The sequence below is a fragment of the Vitis vinifera genome, chromosome 16, assembly GCF_030704535.1.
Source record: "Vitis vinifera cultivar Pinot Noir 40024 chromosome 16, ASM3070453v1".
Lineage (NCBI taxonomy): Eukaryota > Viridiplantae > Streptophyta > Magnoliopsida > Vitales > Vitaceae > Vitis > Vitis vinifera.
In genome coordinates, this window is record NC_081820.1 from 16,821,295 (window position 1) to 16,831,852 (window position 10,558).

The 10,558-nt window shown below is 30.7% G+C and overlaps 1 pseudogene; it reads right to left on the reverse strand.

Moving 5' to 3' along the window:
• Window positions 1-1,744: 1,744 nt before the first annotated feature.
• Window positions 1,745-2,975, reverse strand: LOC100250054 (protein UNUSUAL FLORAL ORGANS-like; annotated as a pseudogene).
• Between the last annotated feature and the right edge of the window lie 7,583 nt (window positions 2,976-10,558).

Consider the following 10,558-nt stretch of genomic DNA (forward strand, 5'->3'; position numbering starts at 1 on the left):
AACGTGGCAATCAATAAGAAAATCGATGAATACTCAAATCAATCATGCACATATAGGAATCGAAACATGCACATAAAATGACCAAAATGGGAATGGATGCGTACCTGGGCCACAATGAGCAATTTGCTATCATAAAAATGCGGTCAGTGTACAATAAAGAGCACAAAACATATCACATGCATCACCAAACAGAAATTAAAACTATTCAAAAGAAAACTAAATTTTTGAAATTCGTTTGAAAATTGGAGTCTTATGGATTATTTGAAAATTGGAGCTTTAAAGACTATTTGAAAATTGGATTTTTAGAAATTCAATGTAAAAATGAGAATTTTAGAAATTAAATTTGAAAGAAAATGGAATTTTGAAAACTATTTGAGAGTTTGGTGATTTTAAATAAAGGGATAAATGAATAAATAAATGAATGAAATAATAATAATGACGAAATAAAACGATTGGATAAATAATTGCGGAAGTTAGGATTTCGGAAATTGAAAATTGAACTTAGGGATTGGAAATTTAAAAAATTATTTAGAGATGGAATTTTAAATATATGAATAAGTGAATAAATGAATGAATGGGATGATAATAATAATAACGAAAATAATCATTAAGCAACTGAATGTGAATAGTGGAATTTTTTATATTGGGAATTAAATTTGGAAGTCGGATTTTTGAAGAACTAAACTTTAACGATTGAGATTTTTTTAAATAAATATGGAATAATAATAATAATTAACAAAAATGATATTTAAATGAATGAAAGTGAATAGTGGAATTTTTTATATTGAAAATTAAATTTGGAAGTCAGATTTTTGAATAATTGAACTTTAATGATTGAGATTTTTAAAAGAAATAAATAAATAAATGTGGAATAATAATAATAATTAACAAAAATTATGTTTAAACAAATGAAAATGAATAGTGAAATTTTTTAGATTGAAAAATTAAATTTGGAAGCCGGATTTTTGAAGAATTGAACTTTAATGATCGAGATTTTTAAAAGAAATAAATAAATAAATATGGAATAATTATTAATAATTAACAAAAATGATATTTAAACGAATGAAAGTGAATAGTAGAATTTTTTGAGATTGAAAATTAAATTTAGAAGTTGGATTTTTGAAGAATTGAACTTTAATGATTGAGATTTTTAAAAGAAATAAATAAATAAATGTGGAATAATAATAATGATTAATAAAAATGATGTTTAAACGAATGAAAATGAATAGTGAAATTTTTTAGATTGAAAAATTAAATTTGGAAGCCGGATTTTTGAAGAATTGAACTTTAATGATCGAGATTTTTAAAAGAAATAAATAAATAAATATGGAATAATTATTAATAATTAACAAAAATGATATTTAAACGAATGAAAGTGAATAGTAGAATTTTTTGAGATTGAAAATTAAATTTAGAAGTTGGATTTTTGAAGAATTGAACTTTAATGATCGAGATTTTTAAAAGAAATAAATAAATAAATAAATAAATAAATATGAAATAATATTAATAATTAACAAAAATTATATTTAAACAAATGAAAGTGAATAACAGAATTTTTGAAATTGGAAATCAAGTTCGGAAATTGGAAAGTTGGAGAATTGGATTTTAATATCATAATATGAAAGCGCAAATGAATAAATAAATAAAATGATGAGTGGTGATGGACTGCATGCCAAGGTGGCCATGCGAAGTGTGGGCCCCGGGTTGATTGTGAAGGCTTCCCATCAAAAATTGTAAGATCCTACTATCCATTAAAAGGTTGAAAGGGAAGTGTGAGCTAATCAAGGAAGGTGGTCACTGGCGTGGCAAACCTAGGCTCATATGCAAAGTCGTGCAATTCACAACCTACTCCATTGCTACTGCTACTGCCGCTGCTCCCACTAAGGAAAGGACATGGAGGAATCCATTGCCAAGTCTTTCCATAGATGTTAAACAACAATGCATTGTCTGAACCTCAAATCATAATGGCAACAAGCTCTCCATGACCTACATAGTCAAACCCTTAGCTGCTTTCAACCTCTGCAAATTGAAGGTAGAGTTGTTGTGGCATTCTCTCAATCTCCACCCATGTTGTTCCAAAAGCTTGCAAACCCCAAATCCTCAAGCTTTTTGGGCACATTAAGCTTGCTATTCTCCACTGTTGCAACTATAATGAGTCTCCCTCTACTCTCCACCAAGCTTGGGGACCGGATAAATCTTCTCATTGGAGCTTGAATCCTCCACCAATTGTTGGCTGCTATGTCATATGCCAAAACACTGAATGGGTTGTAGTTCATGCAGTAGAATCTCCCTTGGATGTGAACCATTCGCCCGTATTCAAGGCTGCAAAGCCTTGGTAGAGAAGAAGTGGTGCCCCATATTGAATAGAACCCACCCCCATCAATGTGAAAGCTTTCTGTGGTCAGATTCTTGACCACATATGGAGAAATCAAATCATCTTCAGCAACAACTACGTCTATGGATGAAGGAGTGACTGTTAAGCCAATGGACGGGAAGAGATGAGGTCTCAGGGTGGGAAGGATAGGTATAAAGGTGAAACAATATGCATGAAGGATGGAGGTGCGAGACTAGAAATAGGTTAGTGAGATGGTTGGAGTATAGGTATGAAGGGCACGTGGTGTTAAAAAGAAAGGTGATATGCATGGGAGGTTATGAAAGACAAGTATGGAAATAGGTATGAGAAGGTAGGCAATGAGCTTGGGTGTGGGTTTGCATTTCCAAAATCCACCATGAAGGAAGACAAGCTCAATCTCTGGTCCACTTCGGAACACCGGGGTAGTAGATTTTCCAATACCATTAGTTCCAACCAAACCTAGAACTTGACCTGACCTGGGCACTGGTAGTCCCTGCAATTTAAAAGCGCTTGGTCCATAACGGTGAGTGGTATCTTTATCCAAATATTTTGGAAGATTGATGATCTGAAGTGCTTCAAATGGGCATTTCTTGACGCAAATACCACATCCAATGCATACCATGTATGAATACCAAGAGCAGGGGAAAATGGCAAAACAGAGTACAGATAATTGAAACAAAGTGAACCCATACAAGCCTCATGTCATGCACCAATCACTGAGCTCAGATGAAGGTGAGTGAAATCAACAGATTTTAAACAAGAACACAAGTATTATTCAAACATTTTATAGGAGAGTTACAGCATAGACAAATCATGCTCAAATAGAACTAAAGGAAATGAGACATGAATCAACTATAACTAAAATCACAGCAACCAAGAGATCAACAACAAGTCTGTGGCCTATGATCATCCACACCCAAACCAACAACAAATTATACTCAAAATCAACAATAACAAAGAAGGAAAGCGGAGAAATCCAAAGTAAAGAAATCCATAGTGGCTATACCTGAACTTCTCAAGCAATGCTTACTCAGCTTCCCGTATTTTCTCTTCTTCCCTAGATCAAAAAACCCCTTCCTCTTCTACTTTGCTTCTGTTTTTCCTCTCAAAACTAACTCCCAAAAAAAAAAAACATCTGCTCTCACCCCCTAGCTAAAGGAAAAAAATCTCAGTTAAATATCTTCTCCCCTATTCCTCTCTTTTCCCGTAAGCCATTACCCACTCCCACTGTGCATTACTTAGCAAGTGTGTCATCTTCACCCACCACCATGGGTGAGCCATGCTCTTGGTCGTGTCCATGCAGCTGGTCTTTCTCCAAAAAGACCCCTCCTCCCCACCCTACTTAAAAAATGGAAAAAATTCCACTCTCTCGGGTGGTCATGAAATGCCTTTTGTTTCAACTTATAAAAATAGTAATAATAGAACAATAACAACAAGCCATTAACACTTGGCTTGAAAAGAGGGGTCTACAGTATAGTATAATGAGCTCTACATAACTCAACATTTTGTTTATAGATTAATATGTTACCGATTAAATTATATTAAGATGTAATCACATATGCTATAATGCAATAAATCAATCTACTAGGAAAAATGTATAAGATTAGCTCCACAAAACTCAAATATTTCTTATAAACTAATCTATTACTTAATAGTCTTTATAGTGCATGTTTTCCTATAGACTAACTAATATAATTATTTGATTTTTTTTTTATGTTTTAAAATATTATTGACCATAATTAGAAAAAGAGCATAGGTATATTTTCATTTTCTTTAATTTCATTCAACTTTTCAAATTTAAACAAAAATATGTTATTATAAAAATAACTTTACATCCTTCCCCGACATTAATTCATTAATTTCCTCCTAAATGAATAATTCTAAAAAAATGCTAATAAAATGTCTTGGAATTCTACTAGACATTTGTTAATAAGTAGACAAGATGCTCATGACTATCATCTCTACAGGTCATAGTGCAACAACCACTTATCCTAGAGCATCACGTATCCCCATTGTCATAATCTTTCACTGACCAATGTGATGCAACCACCTTTAAATTTTAAGAAAAATGTTAAATTTTAATTTTTAGCATATTATTTTATTGTGTTAGAAATCCAAATAAAATTATTTTTATTATTTTTTTAGTATTATTAATTATTTAGAAAATCATTTTTAAAAATATCAATATCTTGTGTTGGAGTGTGGGATCGAGGTCTTTTTTTGCAAAAGTGTTGTAATATGAAAGCATTTTTCATCCCTATTACTTATACTGAAGCATCCTACATCCCTGTTGTCATCATCTCCACAGCCACAATGTAGCTATCACCTCCATTAGATCAGTTGTATTTGCATCAACTTCAATTGGAGCCACCTCCACCATCATCATTCATCTATCTTATACTGCTAAAGTTTTGGTTAGTATATGGTAAATTATATTCATGATACTAGGAATAGGGATCTTATCTATTATTAGTTGGGACATTCACGTATAACATAAAAATGATGTAGGCATTTGGTGCACCACTCTCCCAAGGAAGGTAATGCATCGAGCCCCATAGAAAGAGATGTGTTCATCCTCGTTCGCATTATCATTGTAGTAAATGATGCAACACCTAGTGATAATGAATTGTCTTTTTATATATTAATACAAAAAACGTTATCACAAAAGAAAAAAAAAATAGTTTTGGTGAGAGAAGGAATCAACACAATGAACATATCATCGAATAGGGTGTCTTGTCCACTAATCGCTTTATTTCAAAGCTCACAACTCTTTGTAATTATTTCAACTTTGATTTTATTTTATTTTTAAATCAAGAGTCATATTTCATTTTATATTTATTAAGGTTAAAGTTTATATTATATAAGTTATTTCATGTTAAACTAGTTTTATGCTAAAATAAATATTGTTGTAAAATAGTTTTATTAGTTAACTATTTATTGTATTTTAATCTTATTTTCTTTTAAATTAAATTAGTGGATATGAATCTTCATGACATTTCAAAATGTTTTGGATTTTGGCTCAACATAGAACCATTAATTAAATAAAATTGGATTAGGTGTGCGATTCATGTGCACTACAATTCAATAAGTTGATTTATAGGTAAAAATGTGTAGTATAATTAACTCTACATAACTCAACAATTTTTTTATAGATTAATACGTTACCAATTAAATTATATTAAGCATGCGACCATATGTACTACAGTGTAATAGATCATTCTACATGAAAAAATGTTTAATATAATTAGTTTCACATAACTCAAATATTTCTTATAAACTAATCTATTACCAAGTAGTCTTTGTAGCCCATGTTTTCCTATACACTAATTAATATAATTATATTTTTCTTTTTATGTTTTAAAATATTATTGACCATAATTAGAAAAATAATGTAGATATATTTTCATTTTCTTTAATTTCATTCAACTTTTCAAATTTAGTCAATATATATATATATATATATATATATATATATATATATATATATATATTATTATAAAAATAATTTTACATGTTTTCCTGTCATTAATTTGTTAACTTCCTCCTAAATGAATTATATTTTAAAAAAATGCCAATACAAACCAAACATTTGCTAATAAATAGACATGATCTCCATTACTATCATTTCCACGGGTCACAATGCAACAACTACTTGTCCTAAAGCATCATATATCCCAATTGTCATCATCTCCATAAGCCAATGTGGAGCAACCATAAGAAAAATGTTAAATTTTAATTTTTATCATATTATTTTATTGTATTAAAAATTCAAATAAAATTATTTTTATTATTTTTAATATTATTTATTATTTAGAAAATCATTTTAGAAAATATCAGTATCTCATGTTGGAGTGCAGGATGAGCCCTTTTTGGAAGAAACAAAATGCAGTAATATTAAAGCATCCTACATCTCCATTACTTGTACTGAAGTATCCTACAATCCATATGTTGTTTTTTTTGTACCATACTATAGGTACTGTAGACCCTTTTTTTTTTTTATAAACCAAAGGGTTTTAGTTTTTTTTATTATTGTTTTGTTGGCTTTCATTAAGAAGCCAGGGAGCATTTTCAGTGAGGGTGGGGGGACCTCCCATAGAGCTCCATGCATGGACATGTGGTGATCCTTCAGCAGCTGACCCATGATGGTGGTTGAGGATGGAGATTGATGAGGGGTGCATAGGAAAGCAGGTAGAGGGCTGCCAGGAGAAAGATATTTTTTCGGAGGGGGAGTTTCTGGTGGGGGAGGGGGGGCAAGAGATATTGAGAGTTGGAGAAGAATAGGGAAAGATGGAGAGAGTAGGAAAAAAAACGTTCAGGACTTTTTGGAGAAGGGGGGTATTCATTATTGTGGAGAGATTACTAGAGGGGGTGAGGTTGTTGGGATTTTTTATGACTGAGAGGGAGAATCAGAGAGGTGGCTGGGGGAAAAGAGAGGAAGAGGAAAAAACGAGTAAAGAAGCGAGTGAGGAGCCTAAGGGGATTGGACCAGAGGGGAGAGCTTTTACAGAGAGAACGAGGAACATATGACAGTTTGCTGGAAGCCAAGCCACTTTTGCTCGAAGGGAATTACTCAGGCAACAACAAATATCTCTAATTTGAAATCACTTTTGCTTTCTGATCGAAGGGGAAGGCTTACGTCATAGCGTTTGCCACTACGCTTAAAGGTTTCTTGTGTTGCGAAACCAGAGACGGTGGAGAAGGTGTGCCATTGTCAAGAAACAGCTTGCATTACCAGAGGACTCTGCAATTACTAGTGAATCAAAAATTTGCAACGCTTAGAGCTGATTCTCTTGATACGGTATTTGACAATTATCCATAAGTACCCTAACTGTTTTCCTTGAGCTATTTTCTGTGAAATATTCATCCTTATGTAATCATGATGGTTCTTTCTCTGGCTGGTTGAATGAAATGTATTACCCGCTATTTTTTATTTTTTATTTTTTGCCATGTCTATTGTCAAATTCATACTGCCAATTGCTTCCTCTTGATTTTCTCAAGCAACAATGCGAGGTGAGGCAGTCAAGAAGAAATAGGAAGACTAGATTTTCTAATTCACTTTGTTACTCCTCTAAAATAGCATATCTTAACCATTGAAACAGTTTGGCTTTCTTCTCTCTAGAAATTGCTGGCATGTACATGCTATTCCAAATTTTTAGTTTAGTGGATCTTCAAGGAAGCAATGGTCTTTATTGACTTACAAAAGGTATATTATAGGTTATTTAAACACATTGGTGTGGATGTGCTCCAGGAGGTGATGGAGCTATCAGAAACGTGGAGTACTAGTTGAGTTATATCTTGAGGCTTTTAGTGGAAGCTAGCTACCTAATAGCTAAAGCTTTTGGATTAAAATGGTAGTTTAATTTTGGTATTAAAGCCTTCATGTGTGATAGGATGCTACGTGTAAAAAAATGTTAGGATATTAGCCTAATTGTTGGTTGGCTTGATATATACATTGTTTATTGATTATAGGCTTTTAGGTCAGAATGGTAGTTTTAACATTAAAATTTAATTTCCAATCATGATACATTTTCACTGTATAGTTGTTTATGCTTCCTGTCAATCAATATATAGCTAACTGTGCTTATATTAGAAGTGATTTCAAGGCTTTTAATGTTTGGTATTTGTTGTTTGTCAAAGACATGGTTGTGATGGTTGTAGGTAAGTTACATGTGAGGGAGATGTCTGCGCCTCAATATTAAAAGGTTTCAAATCTGCATTATATTGTCCTTTAAAAAAAAAAAAAAACTTTGTGGTGCCTTTTATTTTATTTGTTTATTCCTTAAGTGACATGCTTTACACGTTTCGCCATGCTAAGGCCATTTCTTCTTTTATTTTCTTAGTTCTCTCCAACTTTTAATGCCAAAGACTTCATTTTCAAAATTTTAATTGTAAACTCCAATTTCAATTTGATTTCTCAAAGCTACAATTTTAATTTAATTTCTAAAATTCTCATTCTTATATTTAATTTCTAAAAATCCAATTTTCAAATAATCTCTAAAACTCAAATTTTCAAATAATCTTTAAGACTCCAATTTTCAAATAAATTTTAAAAATTCAGTTTTCCTTTGAACAGTTTTAATTTCTATTTGGTGACACATGTGATATGTTTTGTACTCTTTATTATACACTGACCCCATTTTTATGGTAGCGCATTGCTCGTTCGTGGCCCAAGTACGCATCCATTCCCATTCTGGTCATTCTCTATGCATGTTTTGATTCCCATGTGTGCATGGTCGATTTGAGTATCCGTTGATTTTCCTATTGATCGCCACGTCAGCTTCATTTTATTAGTAGAGACCCGATTTTAGGGACTTAGAGGGGTGTTACGATCTTTACCGTACCTTCTCGATGAGTAACCTGACCCTCGAGTCTGATCCGGTTTTTCACAGACCACCTTTTCCAAAATAAGGAGTCACATTTAGGGTTTTCTTTCTTATTTTGTTTACCCTTTTTAAAGTAAAACAAAAATAAGTGGCGACTCCAAGTCATTTCTTTTAGTAAAGAAAATCATTTTCAAACAAAAATCGAGCTCGTCATCAAGTGGAAAATGCATGAGCTGAAATGCGGGGTCCATGGTACATACTTAATGTCATTTTATACCACAAGTATAAAATGTGATTTCATACATCTTGAACCATTTAGGTTGTATTTGGTCTGAAAAATGTATTATAGTTTTATTTTTTAAAATAACATTTATGATAAAAAGCAATATAATTAAAAATTTGCATACACATATCATGTTTTTTACTATCAACCCTTGGATTTGGAGATTTTAATCTCTAATGATAAGGACTCTATGGAATTGGGGAAAAATAGAGTTGGGAAACAAAGGTAAGAAGACTATGGATGCCTAAGAGGAGAACCAAACTAGGATATTAAAATATTTTTAATATTGATATTACCATTTTTAAATTAAAACCTTAGTTTGATTTAAAAATGCATTATTTGTTTCATTGTTGAAATAATTAAAATATTAAATCAACAATTAAAGCTTTGTTTGGTTCCCATAAATGTTTGAAGGAAAATAAGAGGGAAAAAAATTGAGAGGAAAATTAAAAGAAAAGAAAAGGTGAAAAAAATAAAAAATAAATTTAAAAGTCAATAAATTATTTTTATGTACCCCTTCAACTTTTTTTTCCACTTATTTAACTCTTTTATATAAAAATTAAATAATTTAAAAATATATTAATTTTTTAATAATTTTAATTATATTTAACTTTTCTTCGTATTTTTCACAATAACATCAAACATAAGAAAATCATTTTTTTTAATATTTTTTTCTTTTTTTAAAACTTGTTGGGAATCACATAGCCTAAAATTATCGGTTTCTTTCTTTCCTATTCCTTTAAGTTTTATTTTCTTTTGGGAATATAGTGTAAGTTGGATTAATTTCAAATTTTATTTCATTTTACTGGGCATATGATTGGTTCACTAATATGATCATGTGAAAAAAATTTGTGATATATCACATAGGTATTAAAGTACAATAAATGCTGCCTAAATAAGGTACAAATGATAATATAAATAATATGATCTAGTATTAAGATACAAATAACGTGAACTACATATTAAGGTATCAAAAAAATAACATAGATAATAAGATATGAAAAAAATGATTGAAGTATTAAGATGTGAAAAAATAACCTAAATACTAGGGTACGAATAATGTAACTTAAGCTAAGATACTAAATTGCGAATAATATGACCCAGTATAAAGTATGAAAAATATGACCTAAACACTAAGGTATAAAAAAAAAAATGTTAGTACTTAGGTATGAAAAAATGACCTAGATACTAAGGTATAAAAAAAATCGACTAAGTATTAAGGAATGAAAAAAGTGACTTAAATACTAAGATACAAAAAAGATAACTTAGGTAATAAGGTACATATAATGTGACTTCAGTATAAAGAATATGACTTAGGTACGAAAAATATGACCTAAATAGTAAGTTCAAAAAATGTGATTTAGATATTAAGGTACAAAAAAAAATGACTTAAGGTATGAAAAAAGTAACCTAAGTACTAATATACAAATAATGTAATTTAGGTATGAAAAATGTAATTTAGATATAAATAAAATGAATTGTGTAAAAATAAAATCATCGAATTTTAAAAAAAATGTTATTAAGGTAAAAAATAAATGCATGAAAAGAAAAGTCATTTTTTATCAACCCTCTTTCCCATTGGGAGATAAACTCCAATGT